The 23,767-nt window shown below is 46.1% G+C and overlaps 1 protein-coding gene across 1 annotated transcript in view; it reads right to left on the reverse strand.

The window, feature by feature from the left end:
- LOC135056663 (alpha-2-macroglobulin-like) overlaps positions 1-23,767 on the reverse strand; it is a 516,386-nt gene that overhangs the window by 211,974 nt on the left and 280,645 nt on the right. The window lies entirely within an intron of this gene.

Below are 23,767 nucleotides of genomic sequence, written 5' to 3' on the forward strand. Positions count from 1 at the left end.
ATAACTTTAAATTAATGATATGACACTTAGGGGGTAATTCTGAGTTGATCGCAGCAGGAAATTTTTTAGCAGTTGGGCAAAACCATGTGCACTGCAGGGGGGGGCAGATATAACATGTGCAGAGAGAGTTAGATTTGGGTGGGTTATTTTGTTTCTGTGCAGGGTAAGTACTGGCTGCTTTATTTTTACACTGCAATTTAATAATAATAATAATAATAATAATTTTATTTATATAGCGCTCTTTCTCCAACAGGACTCAAGGCGCTTTACAGACATCAAAAACAATACACATGATATAGAGCATGGGTCTTCATCCTGTGGCCCTCCAGCTGCTGTGAAACTACACATCCCAGCATGCCCTGCCACAGTTTTGCTATTAAGGTATGCTAAAACTGAGGCAGGGCATGCTGGGATGTGTAGTTCCACAGCAGCTGGAGGGTCGCTGGTTGAAGACCCATGATATAGAGGATTTGAGTAATACAACAATAGACAAGCAACACAGACATAAAAGAAAAACCTTAAGCCCACAGAAAGCATAACGCAGGATTGGTGCAGGCATTTTGGGTAATAACTTCCAAGGGTTGAGTATTCCACCCTCACAGGTACCAAGTGCAGCAGCCATCTTGGGCGCTCAGCGTAGGATTACCCAGGGTAGGATTACCCCTAGAAGAGATGACACAAAATGGGGGTGATTTCAGAGTCCTACAGTTTAGAGTAGGGTTCCAACAAAACCACAAGGTCCATGTATTTTTCATCCCATCCACAAGTGTACCATATGGGGCAGCCATGTTGGGCGCACTTTGAAGGTTACACTGTGGGAGGTGAGCCATACAAGGCCATGTTCATATATGGGAAAACTGATGCTTATGTAGTAATATGATGTACCCTGCATGTAGGGCACAATGGAAAGGTGTGCAATCAGTGGAGGTAAACATTACAGGAAAACACATGGTGGGGTGGAAGCGAGCAATGAAGAGGGGAAAAAAAAACACAATAGCAGGTAACTAGTGGCAGAAGTAGGAGTGGGATAACATTTTGATCAGATCTTAGTACGGGTGGGAAGGAGAATGTGGGGGGCATACTCAGACGCAATGGGGATGTCTCTGCTGATCCTGGTCCTCTTCCCCCACAGTTCCCTGTTCATCTTGATGGTTAGGCCCAGGGGCAGACTTGATGTTCTCAGCCAGAGAGGTGGTAAGCCTGGTCTTGGTGTTCTCATGTTTGAGGCGAGGAGAGGCCACATAAAGTTCCAGAGTTTTTAGGATGTAATGCAGTCGTTTGTTATCTTATTAGTTTGTTTACCTTCTGTTTTCCTTCGGTTTAACACAGGTATAACACTGCTATTGATATTAGCTGCCACTTCATATACTAGCCACTGCAGCGTCCTAATAGGCCTGGCGTCCTATGCTGTACTGGTTAAGTAAGTCTACAAACACATGCTCTTTGTGATTACAACCCCCTCCCCCACACAGCAACCCTCCACCAAAAGGTGTTAATCACTACCAAATGTGAGATCACTAAACCCAGTCAAAGTTTTTGCTGACTACAGATATTAATTCACTTAACAATTTACCAAATATATCTTTTAGCTAGAAACAAACAGTGGTCAGCTCTCTGCTGTAGTTACCAAATATTTGAATACACCCCACCCAAATCTAACTCTCTCTGCACATGTTACATCTGCCCCCCCCTGCAGTGCACATGGTTTTGCCCAACTGCTAACAAATTTGCTGCTGTGATCAATTCATAAGTGTCTGCACTATGAAAAGTATAAATATGAGTGCAAGAATAATAGGATTTTGATAACCTACCGGTAAATCCTTTTCTCCTAGTCCGTAGAGGATGCTGGGGACGACATCAAGACCATGGGGTATAGACGGGATCCGCAGGAGACATGGGCACTCTAAAGACTTTTCATTGGGTGTGAACTGGCTCCTCCCTCTATGCCCCTCCTCCAGACCTCAGTTGTAGGAACTGTGCCCAGGGAGACTGACATTTCAAGGAAAGGAATTACTTAACTAGTGGTGAGATATCTACCAACTCACACCCTCAACCATGCCACACACATGGCATTCAACATAACACACACCAACAGGCATGAACTAATTGCAGTAACATACTGAAAGTCTGAAACCAAGATAACACAACTTGTGTAACTGTAATAACTAAACTGCAGGTAAAGTACGCACTGGAACGGGCGCCCAGCATCCTCTACGGACTAGGAGAAAAGGATTTACCGGTAGGTTATCAAAATCCTATTTTCTCATACGTCCTAGAGGATGCTGGGGACGACATCAAGACCATGGGGTCTATACCAAAGCTCCAGTACGGGCGGCAGAGTGCGGATGACCCTGCAGCACCGATTGACCAAACTTTAGGTCCTCATCGGCCAAGGTGTCAAACTTGTAGAATTTTGCAAATGTGTTTGACCCTGACCAAGTAGCTGCTCGGCAAAGTTGTAATGCCGAGACCCCCCTGGGCAGCCGCCCAGGAGGAGCCCACGTTCCAAGTAGAATGGGCCTTCACCAACATCGGTAACAGCAATCCAGCCGTTTAATGAGCTTGCTGAATCGTACCTCTGATCCAGCGCGCAATAGTCTGCTTGGAAGCAGGACACCCAATCTTGTTGGGAGCATACAGGACAAACAAAACCTCTGTTTTCCGTATTCGAGCTGTTCTAGCGACATAAATCTTCAAAGCTCTAACCACATCTAGAGACTTTGACTCGAACGTGTCAGTAGCAACTGGCACCACAATAGGTTGGTTTATGTGGAAAGAGGAAACCACCTTTGGAAGAAAATGTTGACGAATTCTCAACTCTGCCCTATCTTCATGGAAGATCAGGTAAGGGCTCTTGTGGGACAAGGCCCCCAATTCAGACACCCGCCTTGCGGATGCCAACACCAAAAGCATCACCACTTTCCAAGTGAGAAACTTCAACTCTATTTCTTGTAGAGGCTGAAACCAACCCGATTGAAGGAACTGCAACACCACATTAAGGTCCCATGGTGCCACTGTAGGCCCAAATGGAAGCTGGATGTGCAGAACCCCTTTCACGAATGTCTGAACTTCTGGAAAAGAGGCCAATTGTTTTTGAAAGAAAACTTATAAGGCCGAAATCTGGACCTTGATTGACCCCAATCTAAGGCCCGCATCCACACCAGCCTGCAGAAAATGGAGAAAACGTCCCAACTCAAACTCTTCTGTAGGAGCCTACTTGGATTCACACCAAGACACATATTTTCTCCAAATACGGTGGTAATGTTTAGACGTTACTCCTTTCCTGGCCTGAATAAGAGTGGGGATGACTTCCTTGGGAATACCCTTTCGGGCTAGGATCCGACGCTCAACAGCCATGCCGTCAAACATAGCCGCAGTAAGTCTTGATACACACACGGCCCCTACTGTAGTGGGTCCTCTCGAGGAGAAAGAAGCCGAGGATATTCTATGAGTAACTCCTGAAGATCTGGATACCAAACCCTCCTTGGCCAGTCTGGGGCAATTAAGATTGCTCAAACTCTTGTTCTTATTATTATTTTGAGAACTTTTGGAATCAGTGGAAGTGGAGGGAAAACATATACCGACCGAAAAACCCACTGGGTCACCAGTGTATCCATTGCTATTGCTTGAGGGTCTCTCGACATGGAACAATATCTCTGAAGCTTCTTGTTTAGACAAGATGCAATCATGTCTACTTGAGGAACTCCCCAAAGACTCGTCACCTCTGCGAAGACTTCTTGGTGGAGGCCCCACTCTCCTGGATGGAGATCGTGTCTGCTGAGGAAGTCTCCTTCCCAGTTGTCCACTCCCGGAATGAAAATTGCTGACAGAGCTCTAACATGTCTTTCTGCCCAGAGGAGAATCTTTGTCACCTTTGCCATTGCCACTCTGCTTTTCGTTCCGCCTTGCCTGTTTATGTACGCGACTGCTGTTACATTGTCCGACTGGATCTGCACAGGATCTTGAAGAAGATGTACCGCTTGTAGAAGGCCGTTGTAAATGGCTCTCAATTCCAGAACGTTTATGTGAAGGCAGGCTTTCTGACTTGACCATTTTCTTTGGAAGCTTTCCCCCTGTGTGACAGCTCTCCAGCCTCGGAGACTTGCATCCGTGGTTATTAGGACCCAGTCGTGAATACCAAACCTGCGTCCCACTAGTAGGTGAGAACAGTGTAGCCACCGCAGGAGCGAAATCCTGGCTTTGGGGGACAGGATTATTTTCCGGTGTATGTCCCACTGGAATACTCTGGCATGAAATCGGCCAAACTGTATGGCCTCGTAGGCCGCTACCATTTTCCCCAACAACCGAATGCATTGATGGATCAACACGCTTGTTGGTTTCAATATTTGTTTGACCATTTTCTGGATTTCCAGAGCCTTTTCCACTGGAAGAAATACTCTCCGTACTTCTGTGTCCAGAATCATCCCTAAAAAGGACAATCTTGTCATCGGTTCCAACTGCGACTTTGGAAAATTCATGATCCAGCCGTGTTGTTGGAGTATTGACAGGGAGAGTGCGATGTTCTGCACCAACTGTTCCCTGGATCTCGCTTTTATCAGGAGATCGTCCAGATAAGGAATTATATTGACTCCTTTTTAACGAAGGAGGACCATCATCTCCGCCATCACCTTGGTGAATACCCTCGGTGCCGTGGAGAGTCCGAACGGCAACGTCTGAAACTGGTAATGGCAATCCTGTACTGCGAATCTCAGATAAGCATGGTGAGGAGGATAAATGGAAACATGCAAGTAAGCATCTTTTATGTCTACTGACACCATGAAGTCCCCCTCTTCGAGACTGGAAATCACTACCCTCAGGGATTCCATCTTGAACTTGAACCTTTTCAGGTAGAGATTCAGATTTTCAGGTTTAAAATCGGTCTGACCGAGCCGTCCGGCTTCGGAACTACGAAGAGTCTTGAATAAAAAAACCTTCTCCTTACTGTGCCAAGGGTACCAGGACAATGACCTGATCCTGACATAATTTTTGAATTGCCGTTGTTACTGCCTCTCTTCCCGGAAGAGAAGCTGGCATGGTCGATTTGAAAAATCGGCATGGGGGGACGTCTTGAAACTCTAATTTGTACCCATGGGACACTATTTGTAAGACCCATTGGTCCAGGCCAGATTGAATCCAGATTTGGCTGAAAAGTTTCAGACGTGCTCCCACCCGAGTGGACTCCCGCAAGGGAGCCCTAGCGTTATGCTGCAGATTTGGCAGAAGCAGGGGTGGACTTCTGCTCCTGCGATCCGGGAGACGCTGCGGATTTCTTTCCTTTTCCCCTTCCCCTACCTGCAAAAAAAGTGGAGACCTTTGGCCTTTTTGTATTTGTTGGGCCGAAAGGACTGTTTGTGAGAGTGATGTGTCTTTTTCGCCGGTGTAGGAGCATAAGGCAAGAATGTCGACTTACCTGCGGTAGCCGCCGAGACTAACGTATCCAGCCCATCACCAAACAAGGCCTCACCTTTACACGGGAGAGCCTCAATATTTTATTTTGGAATCTACATCAGCATTCCACTGGCGAATCCACAACGCCCTCCGAGCCAATACTGCCATGGTAGCAGTTCTTGATCCCAAGAAACCAATATATTTCATGGATTCTAGTACGTACGCAGCAGCGTCTTTGATATGACCTAACGTTCGGAGTATCTCGTCTCCATCTATTGTGTCAATGTCTAATGACAAGTTTTCTGACCACTTTTAAATAGCACTACTCCCCCACTCACAGACAATGGTAGGCCTGAGTAGTGTCCCATTGGCCACATCAATAAATCACCTCACTCACTTGCGGTCTGTTGGCTCCTTAAGTGAAGCCATTCCAGGCGCAGGGAGAAACACCTTTTCTCTTTTATGACAGGCCCTGTCTAAAATGCGGGGTGACTCCCACCTTTTTTGGAAAAAGGTAAGCTGCCTGAATTCCTTTTGGGAATCTGAAATTTCTTTTCAGGTTAAATCAGACCTGAGGTGGAGGGAAAATTACATTACTTCTTTACTAAAGTAAATCCTCTCCTTGTGGTAAAAGAGGGGGCTTCGTAACTTCTAACACCTCCTTTATAGCTAAAACATGTTTTGAATGCTTTTTTTGCTAACTTAGGACCTATTCCCCTGGAATCACTAGTGTCGACACAGGAATCAGAGTCCGTGTTGGTATCAGTTTGTACTACTTGTGCAAATTTGTATGTGACCCAGAAAGGTCACTGTGGATGAAAGGCAGAACTATTAAAAATCACATCTTCAACATATTATTTTCATTTTCTGTATGAGATTCAGTCCAACCTCTTACTGATAAGATTCACACTGTCATTTAACCTTTCACCCAGTCAGGCTCTTGGTGTCATATTACACCTCTGTGTCCCTAACATGTCTCCACAGAGTTCCATGCCACAGACATGTCACACACGAGCTGAACCACACCACAGACACTCCAGGACTTATAGGGGGACAGACCCACAGTAAAATCTGTCAGAGGGACACAGATGGGATTTGCCAGTTCACAACCCAGCACCAGTAACACAATGTCTGTGAACACAAAATGCCCACTGACATTATGCGCTTTTATAATGTTAATCACACAATTATATAGCACCAAATTCACTGTGGCCCCCCTGTTTTGCACCCTGATACTTGTTCAGTAGTGGAGGAGGACCAGCCTTGTCTTTGCAGCCTGATGAGAGAGAGAAAATGGCGCTGAGCAGTGTGCTGGCTGACTGAGGAGGAAGCTCCACTCTTCCATGGTGTGTTTATCCTCAGTCTTTATGAGGCAATTTTCTATACTGGTGGGGGTAGGACTGTGCCTCAGCAACTTATGCCCCTTATTTATGCCAGTTTCCATAGGTTTCATGCTGCCCAGGGCACCCCCCCCCCCCCCGCGCCCTGCAGTGCCTGTGTATGTGTGGGCAACATGGCACGCTGCGCTCCCGCCAGCCGCGCGGTACCTCTAGCCGTCACCTACTTGATTGAAGATCATTCTTCTCATACTCACCTGTCTTCTGACTTCTGGCTCTGTGAGGGGGGTGACGGCGTGCTGTGGGAGTGAGCATCTAGACACGGCTAGCGTTCAGTTCCCTTCAGGAGCTAATGGTGTACTGTCAGCCAGAAGCAGAGCCATGAAACTCTGAGGAAGTTGGTTCCTACTTCTGCCCCCTCAGTCCCACGAAGCAGGGTGTCTGATGCCAGCAGATCTCCCTGAAAATAAAAAACCTAACATAAGTCTTTTCAGAGAAACTCAGTAGAGCTCCTCAGAGTGCATCCAGTCGACCTGGGCACATTTCTAAAACTGAGGTCTGGAGGAGGGGCATAGAGGGAGGAGCCAGTTCACACCCAATGAAAAGTCTTTAGAGTGCCCATGTCTCCTGCGGATCCCGTCTATACCCCATGGTCTTGATGTTGTCCCCAGCATCCTCTAGGACGTATGAGAAAAATCATTTATCTACTATACAGCAGTAGGTGTTTGACACAGTTAGATGCTCTCACTATGTGCAGCCAAATGTAAATACATATAATGTATCCACTGTGTGACAGTGGGTATTTGTTCCAGCTAGGAATTCTCAGACAATTTACCACTGTGTGTAACCATAAATAAATATATATGGATTTATCTATGACTTTAAATTAATGATATGACACTTAGAGTCTGCACTGTAAAAAGTATAGATATTAGTGTAAGAATAAATAATGTATCCACTGTACAACAGTAGGTATTTGTCATGATTAGATGCTCTCAGTTAATTTGCCACTATGTGCAGCCATAGCTGGGCATATATACTGTAGGTTTATTTGTTTCTTTAAATTATTCATGCAACATTTGTTATCTGGGTTGGTTGCCTCAGGACTGAGTTTTACCTTGCATGGATACAAATGTAACAATATTTAGGTGGTTGGTGCTTTCTGTGTAAAATACACCACCACTTTGACTTCAGGTTCCGGGTTGCATGGGCTAGCAGGCAGTCACTGGAGCTCTGCTACCCCCGCCGCGAACGGCACCTTTTAACAGCTGTCACCAGCCTCTATTTCCTCCGGCACCACAGCACTTACATCACGGACCCTGATGGACTGCTTTGTTACCTCCGCCTCCCAGACTGGACAGCCCGCATCACGCCAGAAGCGCCGCTCATAGGGGAATATGGCGCCGGACGGTGGAGTGGCCGCCCCTGCATCTAAGAAAACAGCCACTGAGCTGTCTGACTCCCCACACAAGGTATGCCACTCCCCTGATGCACCTGTCACCTATGGTGAAGTTGTTGATGCAATACGGTCCACTATGGCACCGCTCCTTACACAAGCTGTAGCAGACATCTCAGCTCAGTTGAAAGCTCTTACGGGGTGACACAGACTGAGAATCAATTAGGAGCCACTGTGCATGAGGTTGCTGACATTCAACACAATGTTAAAGAGCTCACCTCTGACATTTACCAAATATGGAACAAACTGGACGATATCGAAAATAATTCGAGACAAAATAATATTTGTCTTGTTGGTGTACCAGAATCCGTTAAAAGGCCAGCGATAGCTCACTTTGTCAGAAATACATTACCTGATCTTCTTGGAATCGCTCAGGAATGCCGAGACTTAGTAATTGAATGGGCACATAGGGTGGGGCCTGCTCCAACTCCGAACAAACCAAGACCACGAGTCAAGTTATTTAGATGCTGGAATTACCTGCACAAAATGGCGTTCTGGTCAGCTTCTCGACGTATAAAAGACTTGCAGTGGGAGGGGAACAGATTGTATATTTTCCAGGACTATTCCGTGGAACTGACTAGGGCCCGCAAAGTCTTCTCCCCAATTTGTTCTAAGCTTGTCACTGAGGGACGTAAATTTAGCTTGCTCTATCCAGCTCATCTTCGGATTTACGATGGACCCTCCCACAAATATTTTCTTTCACCCAGAGATGCTGAGATCTACCTGCATGTACTTCAGCGTGATACCTCGGCTGACATCAGCGATCCCACCTCAGACGCCCCTTGAAATACCTGAGTGAAACCCACCATTTTCCACTTACGGGTGTCGGTTCACCCTTCATATCATGCCCTTTCTTATTCTGACCACCACCATTTCCAAATGTTTTACATTGTATATGCTGTTTGGTTTTCTTAATCAGAGCTGTGGTTCCCACTATTATTATATGGCCCTACCCATCTTTATATTCCTAGTAGACCCTGTTGCCTTCTGTTATTGAGGTTTGCCTTGATTTACCTAACCCATCAATAGGCATTTTTTCCTCAATCCCACTGCTGGAGGGCTGTTGGATAACATTTGCATATCCATCCTGTTCTTAAGTTCGCTGGGCTGGCAGAACTCTCCCCCATGCCCCTGTTAGAGATTTCTACTATTTACTTCCTCACTGTAATATTATTGATGTTATCCCGGAAGGACGAGGTCTATTTGTGCCTTCTGAATTTTCTTATTGTGCATATAACTTCTCGTTTGCCAATAATAGACCAAAATAGTATGATGTGTATTATATCTGTGTCACGATCCGGGTATCTGGACGCCATTTCTTACCCATCAGATGCCTCCTAAGGCTGGCTCAGCGCTCCAGGACCGGATCCCATCTGTTATCCTAATGTTCACATTCCTGCATCCTCTCCTGTCTCTCTGAGACGCTGTCACAGTAAACGCCTTATTACATCTGGCATGGCGTCTCCCGCGGCCTCCGCCGCCGTCCCTGAGCTTCTGCATGCAGAGTGTCAGAGTGGCGATTACGTCAGCCGCGGCCTCCGCTGTGTCCGCGTGGTTGGATGTGCACTTGTCAGCCTGGCGTCTCCTGTCTCCAGTGGCCGGCGCCGCCATTACTGTTTTCATTACCACATGGATTACAAACCAAACTTCCCTCCAAGTGTCTGCATGGGCGCAGCCATCTTGGATTCTGTCAGCTGATCATTTCCTCCAATCTGTTATCAGTATTGTTAATCTGCATAATTGCCTAGCCAATCCCTTCCTTGCTGCAGGTATAAATACACTGTGCCTGAGCAAGGAAGGCGTCAGTGCTTTGGTTGTCAAACCTAGTTCCTGTTTGTCTCTCTCCTGTGATTGTCTTCCAGGTTCCAGCTCCTGTCTCAAGACTTCCACCATAGAGACCCGCACCAGCATTCCACCTGCGGTGTAGCCTGACTCTCCAATCCATTGTGGATTCATCTGTTTCCAGCTACAACATTACCTGCTTCCAGCCCAGCTTCCAGCAGAGTACAGCTTCTCTTAAAGGGCCGGTGTCCTTTCTACACTTTACCACTCTCCACCGGTATTATTATTTCTCCGCTCTCAAGTTCTACATTTCAGCTCATATTTCATCGCTCCCAAGTTCATTTATTATTTAACTGGTTCCAGCCAGTATCCACTCCGTGCTAACAACAGTCTGGTTCCAGCCAGTATCCACAGCAGCCGTTTTATCTTCAGCAACCCAGCTTTTCCTGGAACACCAGCTGGTACAATCCTGGGTTATCTCCATTGCTACAGTTGGGCCTGGTAAGGACTTTCCATCTAGAAGATTATAAGAACTATCTCACACTACCAGTGCCCTGTGGCTCCTGCCATCCTGTAGTACCCAGGAACTGTATTTATTCTTTGCTGACTTTTACGTTTTCTTTTACTGCTGCTGTGTTGCGGAGTTGTCATAATAAACATCATTGACTTTTATCCAAGTTGTCGTGGTCACGCCTTCGGGCAGTTATTATTCATGTTACTTACATGTCCAGGGGTCTGATACAACCTCCCAGGTTCCGGTACATCTCAGCCCCTACAACTGAGGCTGCCTCCCGTCAGCTCAGGCCCTCAGTTGTGACAATCTGTTTCTATGTTCTGTGTTTGTTGTCTCCTTTCCTCCCCCCTCCCCCCCCCCCCATTTTTCTTGTTGCTGTTGCGCCTGAAGAGACAAGAGATATTTTGTATTCTTTTCACCTCATTATGTCTGCCATGAAGATAGGAACATGGAACGTGGGAGGCTTCAACTCTCCGGCTAAGAGAAGAAAGGTACTTCTTTATCTCAATAAACAAAATATTGATATAGCCCTTCTCCAAGAAACACATTTGATTCCCTCGGAGGTGACCAAATTAGCTATGTTGGGTTGGACAGTGTTAGCCTCTAGTCCTTATTCCTCCAAAGCTCAAGGTGTGGTAATTTTGATTAAGCAATCTATTCAACATGCTGTGACAAACATAATTACTGATACTAATGGACATTATGTTATTGCTTCATCGATGATCAAAGACAGACCATTGATTATAGGGAACATATACGCCCCTACTATGTATTCTAGATCTTTTCTCCAAAACTTAATCACCCTATTTACTTACTATTTGGATACTCCTCTGATTATTGGAGGTGATTTTAATTTAACATCTTCCATATTTCTAGACAAATCTGCCCCGCCCTCCTCCTCTCATTCTCTTCCTAAACTTGGGGTTCCTCTGTTCTCAGATCAACTCCAGTTAATTGATATTTGGCAAGCTCATCACCCTACTGACAAAGACTATACATGCCTATCATCTGCCCATTCTACTTTGTCACAAATCAATTATATACTCATCTCTCAATCCTTATATCCCTCTATTAGTGACTCTTCGATTGAACCAATTGTTATTTCAGATCATGCTTTAGTCACAACTACTCTAACAGTAGATGATTCTATCCCAACACCTAGGTTATGGAAGTTCCCTTCATATCTAGCTAAATCCTCAGATTTCCGCTTGCGTTTGGAATCCGCTTGGAGGGACTTTGAACAGCATAATAGGGATCACCTCTCCTCTGATCCGATATTGTTTTGGATGACAACGAAGACTGTTCTTAGAGCTGAGATTATCTTCTTTGTTGCGAATTCCAAACGCAAATACACTTCCCAATATCTATCACTTCAATCGGCTCTCACCTCTGCTTTCCAACAATATAAGTAAGGGCCCTCATTCCGAGTTGATCGCTTGCTAGCTGCTTTTAGCAGCATTGCACACGCTAGGCCGCCGCCCTCTGGGAGTGTATCTTAGCTTAGCAGAATTGCGAACGAAAGATTAGCAGTTCTGCTATTAAATATTTCCCTGCAGTTTCTGAGTAGCTCCAGACCTACTCCTAGATTGCGATCACCTCAGTCCGTTTAGTTCCTGGTTTAATGTTACAAACATGCCCTGCGTTCGGCCAGCTACTCCCCCGTTTCTCCAGCCATTCCTGCATTTTTGCCTGGCACGCCTGTGTTTTTTAGCACACTCCCTGAAAACGCCGAGTTGCCACCCAGAAACACTCACTTCCTGTCAATCACACTACGAACACTCGAGCGACTGAAAAACGTCGCTCGAGCCTCTGCAAAACTGCAAACTTTTGTGTGAAAGTACTTAGCGCATGCACGCTGCGTACCATATGCATGCACATAAATGCCGTTTTTTCACTTGATCGCTGCGCTGCGAAAAATGGCAGCGAGTGAACAACTCGGAATGACCACCAAGGTCTGAACTCTAACAACAAACAAATATACCAACAATCTAAAACACATTTTGAAGAGTATATAGGATCATTAGGTGACCGTCACTTGTTCTCTGCAAACTACCGTTTTCATAAGTTTGGGAATAAAACTTGAAAATTACTCACTAACCTCCTTAAAGGTACTTGCCCGCCAGCGGTGGTTCATCCTCTCTGCAAGTCCTCTGGCTCTCTCACAACTTCTAACCCAGTAATTGCTGACACCCTCCGTGATTTCTACAGTTTACTGTATTCGGACCCTCTCCCTTCTTACTCAACATCCTCCTCCAATTTTCTCATTCCTGATGGTTTTTGGGATACTCTACCTTGCCCCCGATTATTGTCTAACAACTCATGCTCTCTTGTTACCCCCTTCACCTTAGAAGAAGTGGAAAAGGCTGTACGCGACACTAAATCGGACAAAGCTCCTGGGCCAGATGGCTTCAGCGGAGATTTCTTCAAGATTTTACTCCCTCAAATTGGTCCAACATTGGTTAAAGCCCTTAACTCTATTTTGATCTCCTTTAAGGCCCCCTCACATTTTAATACCACTACACTCAAAGTATTGCCTAAACCAGACAGGGATACAAAAATCCTAGCTGACAGGCTGAAACCCCTCATGCCCATGTTGATCCACCCAGACCAGTCTGGCTTTATAGCCGGACGCCACTCGGAAATTAATATTTGTTGGGTTCTACCTGCTATCTCAGTCTCTGGTGCCTCCCCTCTATCCACCAACTTATTGCTCTCACTTGACGCCGAGAAGGCATTTGACCTTGTAGATTGGTAGCATTTATTTTCCGCCCTGGATAAATTTGGCTTCCCCACCCAATTCACATCTATAATTAAATGTTTATATTATGGCACTCAAACTCAAATCTCTTGTAATGGTCTTTTATCCCCCCCACTTCGAAATAAAAAAAGTACCAGACAAGGTTGTCCCCTATTGCCCCTTCTCTTTGCCCTGGTCCTAGAACCCCTTGCCATAGCACTTCGATCCTCACTAGGATTCACAGGGATAACAGTCAGCAGTACGGAATTGAAATTGTCACTCTTCGCTGACGACATGTTATTATTTATTTCTAACCCCCAATGCTCTATCCCTGCCATCTCAGATTTGATTTTATCATTTGGACCTGTAGCGGGATACCGCATTAATATTTCTAAATCTGAGCTATTATGTTTAGGTAACTCTTGTAATAATTTGGTTCCCTTCCTTTCCTCCCTATCCTTCGACTCATCTCATACCTCTATAAAATATTTGGGAATCCAGATACCCTCTACTCTGTCTCAATTGTACTTGTTAAACTTCAATCCCATTATTACTAAAATAACTGGCATCCTCACTGGGTGGAAACTTCTTCCAATATCCTTATTGGGCTGAATAGCTGTTATACAAAGCATTATATTTCCCAAAATATCCTATGTGATGCAAAAGCTCCCAATCCGTTTATCTAACCATGACCTGAGGACCTTGCGGAAAGTGATGACCACCTTTTTATGGACTGCGAAGAAATCGAAAATTGCACTTACCAAACTCATGGCTCCACGCCAAGTAGGTATGGGGCTACCTGATTTTTCCATATACTCTTCTTTGATTATGTTTTGTTACATTACTGATTGGTTGATGGATAGATACACTTTTACAGACGTACAACTTGATAAGGCCTTATTTTATCAATTTTCTCCGGCAGCTCTCTTACACACACCACCCAAACTCATCCACCCTCAGATAAAAAGTCACATCTTATGTAGGGATGTATATCTGACATGGCGCTTAGTTAATCACCAACTGAATAGGAACCCACTATACTCGTCCAATATCCCACTATGAGGTAACCCTTCCTTCCCACCATCCATTTCCAATACCACATTTCGACTCTGGAGAGATAAGGGTTTATCAGACTCCTCCAAGGTTTTTGACCCTGGCGGCAATTTTATTAAATTCACAGACCTAACAACCAAATTTCACATTCCGCACAATAATTTCTTTATATATTTACAAGAACGCCATTACCTTTCTTCTCTTCACTACAAATAAACACCTGGCGCCGTCATTGATCAAAGTGAGAGCAGCTAATCTCGAGGAATTAATCCCAATACCTCAAAAAAGAAAAAGAAATGAGACTGCGCTTCTAACTTTGACCACAATTTTATCAGTATTTAAAACACAAACAATACATACAGTATATAATGCACATATACCAGGCGATTTTGAAAAAATTACACATACAATCAATATAATCATATCATAAAATAAAATAAATATGAGCCTCTGAGCCTTAGCAAAATACCAGGATTTCCACACAGACAGAATTTATTAGATCATGTGTCTCCAAACAAGATGTTTTTTTTAATCAGAACTCAGTCCTAATGAAGCATTCACTTAGAACTATTCCAACTTCAATTCCATGCTTATTGACATGCTTATTGTTACATTAACACAGTTAATGTAACATGCAGCTGTCTCCAAAGGGTTAATGCTTTGAAACTGGTTAGTATGTCATGCACACATGCCATTCAGCATAAGGTAAATATATTCAGCAGCATACAACATTTAAGGTACACTGCCTTGCCCCAATGCTAAGGGGAGAAAAAACAGGAGTGCATCCACCAGCGTGTGATCCCCGATAGAAAGTTGTTTGCTGTCACAGCCACGGGGAGAGGTATCAAATCGAGTGCATCGAATGGTGTACCTTAAATGTTGTAAGCTGCTGAATATATTTACCTTATGCTGCATGGCATGTGTGCATGACATACTAACCAGTTTCAAAGCATTAACCCTTTGGAGACAGCTGCATGTTACATTAACTGTGTTCTCAGTGCCGTTTAATGCGGTGGGGGAGACATGCAATCGCACAGGGCGCCCGCCGCGGCACTTCTGTGACTCTTTGCTTCCCCCACCTCCCTCTTCCCAAGTAGCCCGCTCGGGGGGGGGCAGAGTTTTGCAGAATGACGTGGTTGTGTTGTAATGTCACGACGCAACCGCCTCATTCCACGCAACTCCGCCCTCCATGCAGAGTACTGAGGAGGAGGGGGAGCCACTGCTAAGCTACAAGGAGGGAGAGGTGGCTGGCGTGAGGAGGGACTGGAGAGGCGGGCCGAAGAGCGGGAAGTGATTCTGCAAAACGTAAGTATTAGTATCTCTCTCGATGGGGACTCTGCCTGCTATAATGTGTAAAATAAGGACACTTGCCTGCCATAATGTATAAAATAAGGACACTTGCTTGCCGTAATGTGTAAAATGGGGATACTTGCCTGCCGTAATGTGTAAAAAGGGGACATTTGCCTGCCATAATGTGTAAAATGGGGACTCTTGCCTGCCGTAATGTGTAAAATGGGGACTCTTGCCTGCCGTAATGTGTACAATGGGGACTCTTGCCTGCCGTAATGTGTAAAATGGGGACACATGCCTGCCGTAATGTGTTAAAAGGGGACACTTGCCTGTCGTAATGTGTAAAATGGGGACACTTGCCTGCCGTAATGTGTAAAATGTGGACACTTGCCTGCCGTAATGTGTAAAATGGGGACACTTGCCTGCCGTAATGTGTAAAATGGAGACTCTTGCCTGCCGTAATGTGTAAAAAGGGGACACTTGCCTGCCATAATGTGTAAAATGGGGACTCTTGCCTGCCGTAATGTGTACAATGGGGACTCTTGCCTGCCGTAATGTGTACAATGGGGACTCTTGCCTGCCGTAATGTGTAAAATGGGGACACATGCCTGCCGTAATGTGTTAAAAGGGGACACTTGCCTGTCGTAAGGTGTAAAATGGGGACTCTTGCCTGCCGTAATGTGTAAAAAGGGGACACTTGCCTGCCTGTAATGTGTAAACAGGGGACACTTGCCTGCCATAATGTGTAAAATGGGGACTCTTGCCTGCTGTAATATGTAAAATGGGGACTCTTGCCTGCCGTAATGTGTAAAAAGGGGACACTTGCCTGCCGTAACGTGTAATATGGGGAATCTTACCTGCCGTAATGTGTATAAAGGGGACACTTGCCTGCCGTATTGTGTAAAACGGGGACTCTTGCCTGCCGTAATGTGTAAAATGGGGACTCTTGCCTGCCGTAATGTGTAAAATGGGGACTCTTGCCTGTCGTAATGTGTTAAAAAGGACACTTGCCTGCCGTAATGTGTAAAATGGGGACTCTTGCCTGCTGTAATGTGTAAAATGGGGAGTCTTGCCTGCCGTAATGTGTAAAATGGGGACTCTTGCCTGCCATAATGTGTTAAAACGGGCCACTTGCCTGCCGTAATGTGTAAAATGGGGACTCTTGTCTGCCATAATGTTTAAAATGGGGACTTTTGCCTGCCGTAATGTGTAAAATGGGGATTCTTGCCTGCTGTAATGTGTAAAAAGGGGACACTTGCCTGCCGTAAAGTGTAAAATGGGGACACTTGCCTGCCGTAATGTGTAAAATGGGGACTTTTGCCTGCCGTAATGTGTAAAATAGGGACTCTTGCCTGCTGTAATGTGGGGATTTAATATATGAAGGGCATTGCTGTGTATGGCATAATATGGTGCAGGGGGCATTACTGTGTGGGGCTTAATATGGTAGGTTTTTTTTATCCTATGGTGGCCGTGATCTGTTGGTGCAGGGTCAAGAACTGGGGTGCAAGGTAGTCTTTTCAGATGAGGCCATGCCCATTTTAACGGGGCCACGGCCATCTTAACGAGGCCAAGCCACCTTGTCGGGAGCGCGCACCTAAGGCGTGCAAGGTTTTTTGTTTTTATATCTAGGGGGGGGGGGGGGGGCACATTTTTTTTTATGTCAATGGGGGGTGTCACATTTTTAAATCTCGCACTGGGAGCCAAATTGACTAGAAACAGCCCTGTGTGTTCTATTAATCCATCAATAAGCATGGAATTGAAGTTGGAATAGTTCTAAGTGAATGCTTCATTAGGACTGAGTTCTGATTTAAAAAAAACATCTTGTTTGGAGACACATGATCTAATAAGTTCTGTCTGTGTGGGAATCCTGGTATTTTGCTAAGGCTCCGAGGCTCATTTTTATTTTATTTTATAACATGATTATATTGATTGTATGTGTAATTTTTTCAAAACCGTCCGGTATATGTGCATTATATATGTATTGTTTGTGTTTTAAATACTGAGAAAATTGTGGTCAAAGTTAGAAGTGCAGTCTCATTTCTTTATCACCTTTCTTTTCTTACCTGGAAATCCTCTTCAAATACTCTGATTTTACTATCTGACCCTCTACAACCTTTATTGAACTTCAGTAAAAAAGAAAGTGTTTCGTCTTCGTCTGCTATATTTCAATTTGGCACATCACGCAAAACACGGCTAAGCTGTTTTTCACGAGGAGCGAGTGGATGGATTTTAAAATTTTTGTTTGCCATAATAGAATATGTATAAAGTAACATATTAAAGAAGAAAATTAAGAAAAATCACAAGACATGGCTAGATTTCTGAGTCTATGGTATGCAAAACCGTGCCATACATGGCGGGATATAGCAAAGATGTATGTGGACACATCTGTATATATATATATATATATATATAAGCCTATACTTACACTCCATCATTATACTATACATACTTACCTGGAATTGATTCCTTAATAGATATTATATCTTTTATACTTGCCTATACAAGTCCTCCAATGGAGTAGTACAGTGTCCCACTCTCAGTGACGGCATACAATAGGATATAGCAGATGGGTAGCGTGCCTTGATTTTAGTATCACTATTTCTCTAACGTCCTAGTGGATGCTGGGGACTCCGTAAGGACCATGGGGAATAGACGGGCTCCGCAGGAGACTGGGCACTCTAAGAAAGATTTAGTACTACTGGTGTGCACTGGCTCCTCCCTCTATGCCCCTCCTCCAGACCTCAGTTAGAATCTGTGCCCGGAAGGAGCTGGGCGCATTTTAGTGAGCTCTCCTGAGCTTGCTAATAAGAAAGTATTTTAGTTAGTTTTTTTATTTTCAGAGAGCTTCTGCTGGCAACAGACTCTCTGCTACGTGGGACTGAGGGGAGAGAAGCAAACCTACTAACTGCGGCTAGGTTGCGCTTCTTAGGCTACTGGACACCATTAGCTCCAGAGGGATCGAACACAGGAACTTAACCTTGGTCGTCCGTTCCCGGAGCCGCGCCGCCATCCCCCTCACAGAGCCAGAAGACAGAAGCCGGCGGGTTGAAGCAAGAAGACGTCAAAATCGGCGGCAGAAGACTCCTGTCTTCATATGAGGTAGCACACAGCACTGCAGCTGTGCGCCATTGCGCCCACACTAACCCACACACTCCGGTCACTGTAGGGTGCAGGGCGCAGGAGGGGGCGCCCTGGGCAGCAATTGAGTACCTCCTGGCAAAAAAGCAGCATATATACAGCTGGGCACTGTAATATGCATGAGCCCCCGCCATTAATTTTACACAAAATCGTGGGACAGAAGCCCGCCGCTGAGGGGGCGGGGCCTTCTTCCTCAGCACTCACCAGCGCCATTTTCTCTCCACAGCTCCGCTGAGAGGAAGCTCCTCAGGCTCTCCCCTGCAGACTCACGGTAGAAAGAGGGTAAAAAGAGAGGGGGGGGGCACATAAATTTAGCGCATTAATCATAAATACAGCAGCTACTGGGTAAACACTAAGTTACTGTGTGATTCCTGGGTCATATAGCGCTGGGGTGTGTGCTGGCATACTCTCTCTCTGTCTCTCCAAAAGGCCTTGTGGGGGTCCTGTCCTCATATAGAGCATCCCCTGTGTGTGTGGTGTGTCGGTACGCTTGTGTCGACATGTTTGACGAGGAGGGCTATGTGGAGGCAGAGCAGGTGCAGATGAATGACGTGTCTCCGCCGACGGCGCCGACACCTGATTGGATGGATATGTGGAAGGTGTTAAATGATAATGTAAACTCCTTGCATAAAAGGTTGGATAAAGCTGAAACCTTGGGACAGTCGGGGTCTCAGCCCATGCCTAATCCTACAGCGCAGAAGCCGTCAGGGTCTCAGAAGTGCCCACTATCCCAAATTGTTGACACAGATATCGACACGGATTCTGACTCCAGTGTCGATGACGATGATGCAAAATTGCAGCCTAAAATGGCTAAAGCCATCCGCTACATGATTATAGCAATGAAGGATGTATTGCACATATCAGAGGTAAACCCTGTCCCTGACAAGAGGGTTTATATGTATGGGGAGAAAAAGCAAGTGGTGACTTTTCCCCCTTCACATGAGTTAAATGAGTTATGTGAAAAAGCGTGGGATTCCCCCGATAGGAAAGTGCTGATTTCCAAAAGGTTACTTATGGCGTACCCTTTCCCGCCAACGGACAGGATGCGCTGAGAATCCTCCCCTAGGGTAGACAAAGCTCTGACATGCTTATCTAAGAAGGTGGCCCTGCTGTCACAGGATACGGCCTCCCTAAAGGATCCTGCGGATAGGAAGCAGGAAAGTATCCTGAAGTCTGTTTATACACATTCAAATACTCTACTGAGGCCGGCAATTGCGTCGGCCTGGATGTGTAGTGCTGTAGCAGCATGGACAGATAATCTGTCTGAGGAACTGGATGCCTTAGACAAGGATACTATTTTACTGACCCTGGGGCATATTAAAAGACGCTGTCCTATATATGAGGGATGCCCAGAGGGACATTTGCCTACTGGGCTCTAGAATAAATGCAATGTCAATTTCTGCCAGAAGGGTCCTGTGGACTCGGCAATGGACAGGTGATGCCGACTCCAAAAAGCACATGGAGGTTTTACCTTACAAGGGTGAGGAATTGTTTGGGGACGGTCTCTCGGACCTAGTTTCCACAGCTACGGCTGGGAAGTCAAATTTTTTGCCATATATTCCCGCACAGCCTAAGAAAGCACCGTATTACCAAATGCAGTCCTTTCGATCACAAAGAAGCAAGAAAGTCAGAGGTGCATCTTTTCTTGCCAGAGGCAGGGGTAGAGGAAAGAAGCTGCACCATACAGCTAGTTCCCAGGAACAGAAGTCCTCCCCGGCTTCCACTAAATCCACCGCATGACGCTGGGGCTCCACAGGTGGAGCCAGGAGCGGTGGGGGCGCGTCTCCGAAATTTCAGCCACCAGTGGGTTCGCTCACGGGTGGATCCCTGGGCTATACAGATTGTGTCTCAGGGATACAAGCTGGAATTCGAAGTGATGCCCCCTCACCGTTACCTCAAATCGGCCCTGCCAGCTTCCCCCATGGAAAGGGAAGTAGTGTTAGCGGCAATTCACAAGTTATATCTCCAGCAGGTGGTGGTAAAGGTTCCCCTCCTTCAACAGGGAAGGGGATACTATTCCACAATGTTTGTGGTACTGAAACCGGACGGTTCGGTCAGACCCATATTGAATTTAGAGTCCCTGAACAATTATCTGAAAAGATTCAAGTTCAAAATGGAATCGCTCAGAGAGCAGTTGCTGATCAGCGTAGCACACTCTCAGAAAGTGTTGCAACAGCACGGCTGGATTCTGAATATCCCAAAGTCGCGTCTGCCCTTTCTGGGCATGATTCTGGACACAGACCAGAAGAAGGTGTTTCTCCCGGCGGAGAAGGCTCAGGAGCTCGTGACTCTAGTCAGAGACCTCTTAAAACCGAAACAGGTGTCGGTGCATCACTGCACGCGAGTCCTGGGAAAGATGGTGGCATCATACGAAGCTATTCCCTTCGGCAGGTTCCATGCGAGGATCTTTCAGTGGGATCTGTTGGACAAGTGGTCCGGATCGCATCTTCAGATGCATCGGCTGATCACCCTATCCCCCAGGGCCAGGGTGTCTCTTCTGTGATGGCTGCAGAGTGCTCACCTTCTCGAGGGCTGCAGGTTCGGCATACAGGACTGGGTCCTGGTGACCACGGATGCGAGCCTCCGAGGATGGGGGGCAGTCACTCAGGGAAGAAACTTCCAAGGGTAGTGGTCAAGTCAGGAGGCTTGTCTGCACATAAATATCCTGGAACAAAGGGCCATATACAACGCCCTGAGTCAAGCGGAGCCTCTGCTTCGCAACCAACCGGTGCTGACTCAGTCAGACAACATCACCGCAGTGGCTCATGTAAACCGCCAAGGCGGCACAAGAAGCAGGGTGGCGATGGCAGAAGCCACCAGGATTCTTTGTTGGGTGGAGAATCACGTGCAAGCACTGTCAGCAGTGTTCATTCCGGGAGTGGACAACTGGGAAGCAGACTTCCTCAGCAGGCAAGACCTCCACCCGGGAGAGTGGGGACTTCATCAAGAAGTCTTCACGCAGATTACAAATCGATGGGAACTGCCACAGGTGGACATGATGGCATCCCGCCTCAACAAAAAGCTAAAAAGGTATTGCGCCAGGTCAAGGGACCCTCAGTCGATAGCTGTGGACGCACCAGTGACACCGTGGGTGTTCCAGTCGGTCAATGTATTTCCTCCTCTTCCTCTCATACTCAAGGTGCTGAGAATCGTAAGAAAAAGAGGAGTGAGAACAATACTCATTGTTCCGGATTGGCCAAGAAGGACTTGGTACCCGGAACTGCAAGAAATGCTCACAGACCCATGGCCTCTGCCTCTCAGACAGAACCTGTTGCAACAGGGGCCCTGTCTGTTCCAAGACTTACCGCGGCTGCGTTTGACGGCATGGCGGTTGAACGCCGGATCCTAGCGGAAAAAGGCATTCCGGATGAAGTTATTCCTACGCTCATAAAGGCTAGGAAGGACGTGACAGCAAAACACTATCACCGTATATGGCGAAAATATGTTGCCTGGTGTGAGGCCAGGAAGGCCCCTACAGAGGAATTCCAGCTGGGCCGGTTCCTGCACTTCCTACAGTCTGGAGTGACTGTGGGCTTGAAATTGGGGTCCATAAAGGTCCAGATTTCGGCCCTATCCATTTTCTTTCAAAAAGAACTGGCTTCTCTTCCTGAGGTTCAGACGTTTGTTAAGGGAGTGCTGCATATTCAGCCCCATTTTGTGCCACCAGTGGCACCCAGGGATCTCAACATGGTGTTGGGTTTCCTGAAATCCCACTGGTTTGAGCCACTTAAGACAGTGGAGCTAAAGTATCTCACGTGGAAGGTGGTCATGCTATTGGCCTTAGCTTCGGCTAGGCGTGTGTCAGAATTGGCGGCTTTGTCATGTAAAAGCCCCTATCTGGTTTTCCATGTGGACAGGGCAGAATTGCGGACTCGTCCACAATTTCTGCCAAAGGTGGTGTCATCTTTTCATTTGAACCAACCTATTGTGGTGCCTACGGCTACTCGTGACTTGGAGGATTCCAAGTTGCTTGATGTAGTCAGGGCTTTGAAGATTTATGTGGCCAGAACCGCTGGAGTCAGAAAAACTGACTCGCTGTTTATCCTGTATGCATCCAACAAGCTGGGTGCTCCTGCTTCAAAGCAAACTATTGCTCGCTGGATCTGTAACACGATTCAGCAGGCTCATTCTGCGGCTGGATTGCTGCATCCAAAATCGATAAAAGCCCATTCCACGAGGAAGGTGGGCTCTTCTTGGGCGGCTGCCCGAGGGGTCTCGGCATTACAGCTTTGCCGAGCAGCTACTTGGTCGGGTTCAAACACTTTTGCAAAATTCTACAAGTTTGATACCCTGGCTGAGGAGAACCTTGTGTTTGCCCATTCGGTGCTGCAGAGTCATCCGCACTCTCCCGCCCGTTTGGGAGCTTTGGTATAATCCCCATGGTCCTTACGGAGTCCCCAGCATCCACTAGGACGTTAGAGAAAATAAGATTTTACTCACCGGTAAATCTATTTCTCGTAGTCCGTAGTGGATGCTGGGCGCCCGTCCCAAGTGCGGACTTTCTGCAATACGTGTATATAGTTATTGCTTAATAAAGGGTTATGTTATGTTGGCATCCGTGGTTGATGCTTTGTTGTTGTTCATACTGTTAACTGGGTATGTTATCACAAGTTATACGGTGTGATTGGTGTGGCTGGTATGAGTCTTACCCTGGATTCCAAAATCCTTTCCTTGTAATGTCAGCTCTTCCGGGCACAGTTTCCTTAACTGAGGTCTGGAGGAGGGGCATAGAGGGAGGAGCCAGTGCACACCAGTAGTACTAAATCTTTCTTAGAGTGCCCAGTCTCCTGCGGAGCCCGTCTATTCCCCATGGTCCTTACGGAGTCCCCAGCATCCACTACGGACTACGAGAAATAGATTTACCGGTGAGTAAAATCTTATTATTGTACACTTTATTCACTATATATAATGTGTGTATTGTCTTTATTTCGTGATTAGACGAATTTTATGGAAATAATAAAAGTTATTTTTTAATGAATTATTTCTTTGTGCGCCAACAGACATTCTTTCCTCTTCGGTTCTTCTGTATCCATATATCTTGTCTTTGGCTGCACCCCCGGCACTCTCTATAG

This window comes from Pseudophryne corroboree, chromosome 3 (assembly GCF_028390025.1).
Source record: "Pseudophryne corroboree isolate aPseCor3 chromosome 3, aPseCor3.hap2, whole genome shotgun sequence".
Classification (NCBI taxonomy): domain Eukaryota; kingdom Metazoa; phylum Chordata; class Amphibia; order Anura; family Myobatrachidae; genus Pseudophryne; species Pseudophryne corroboree.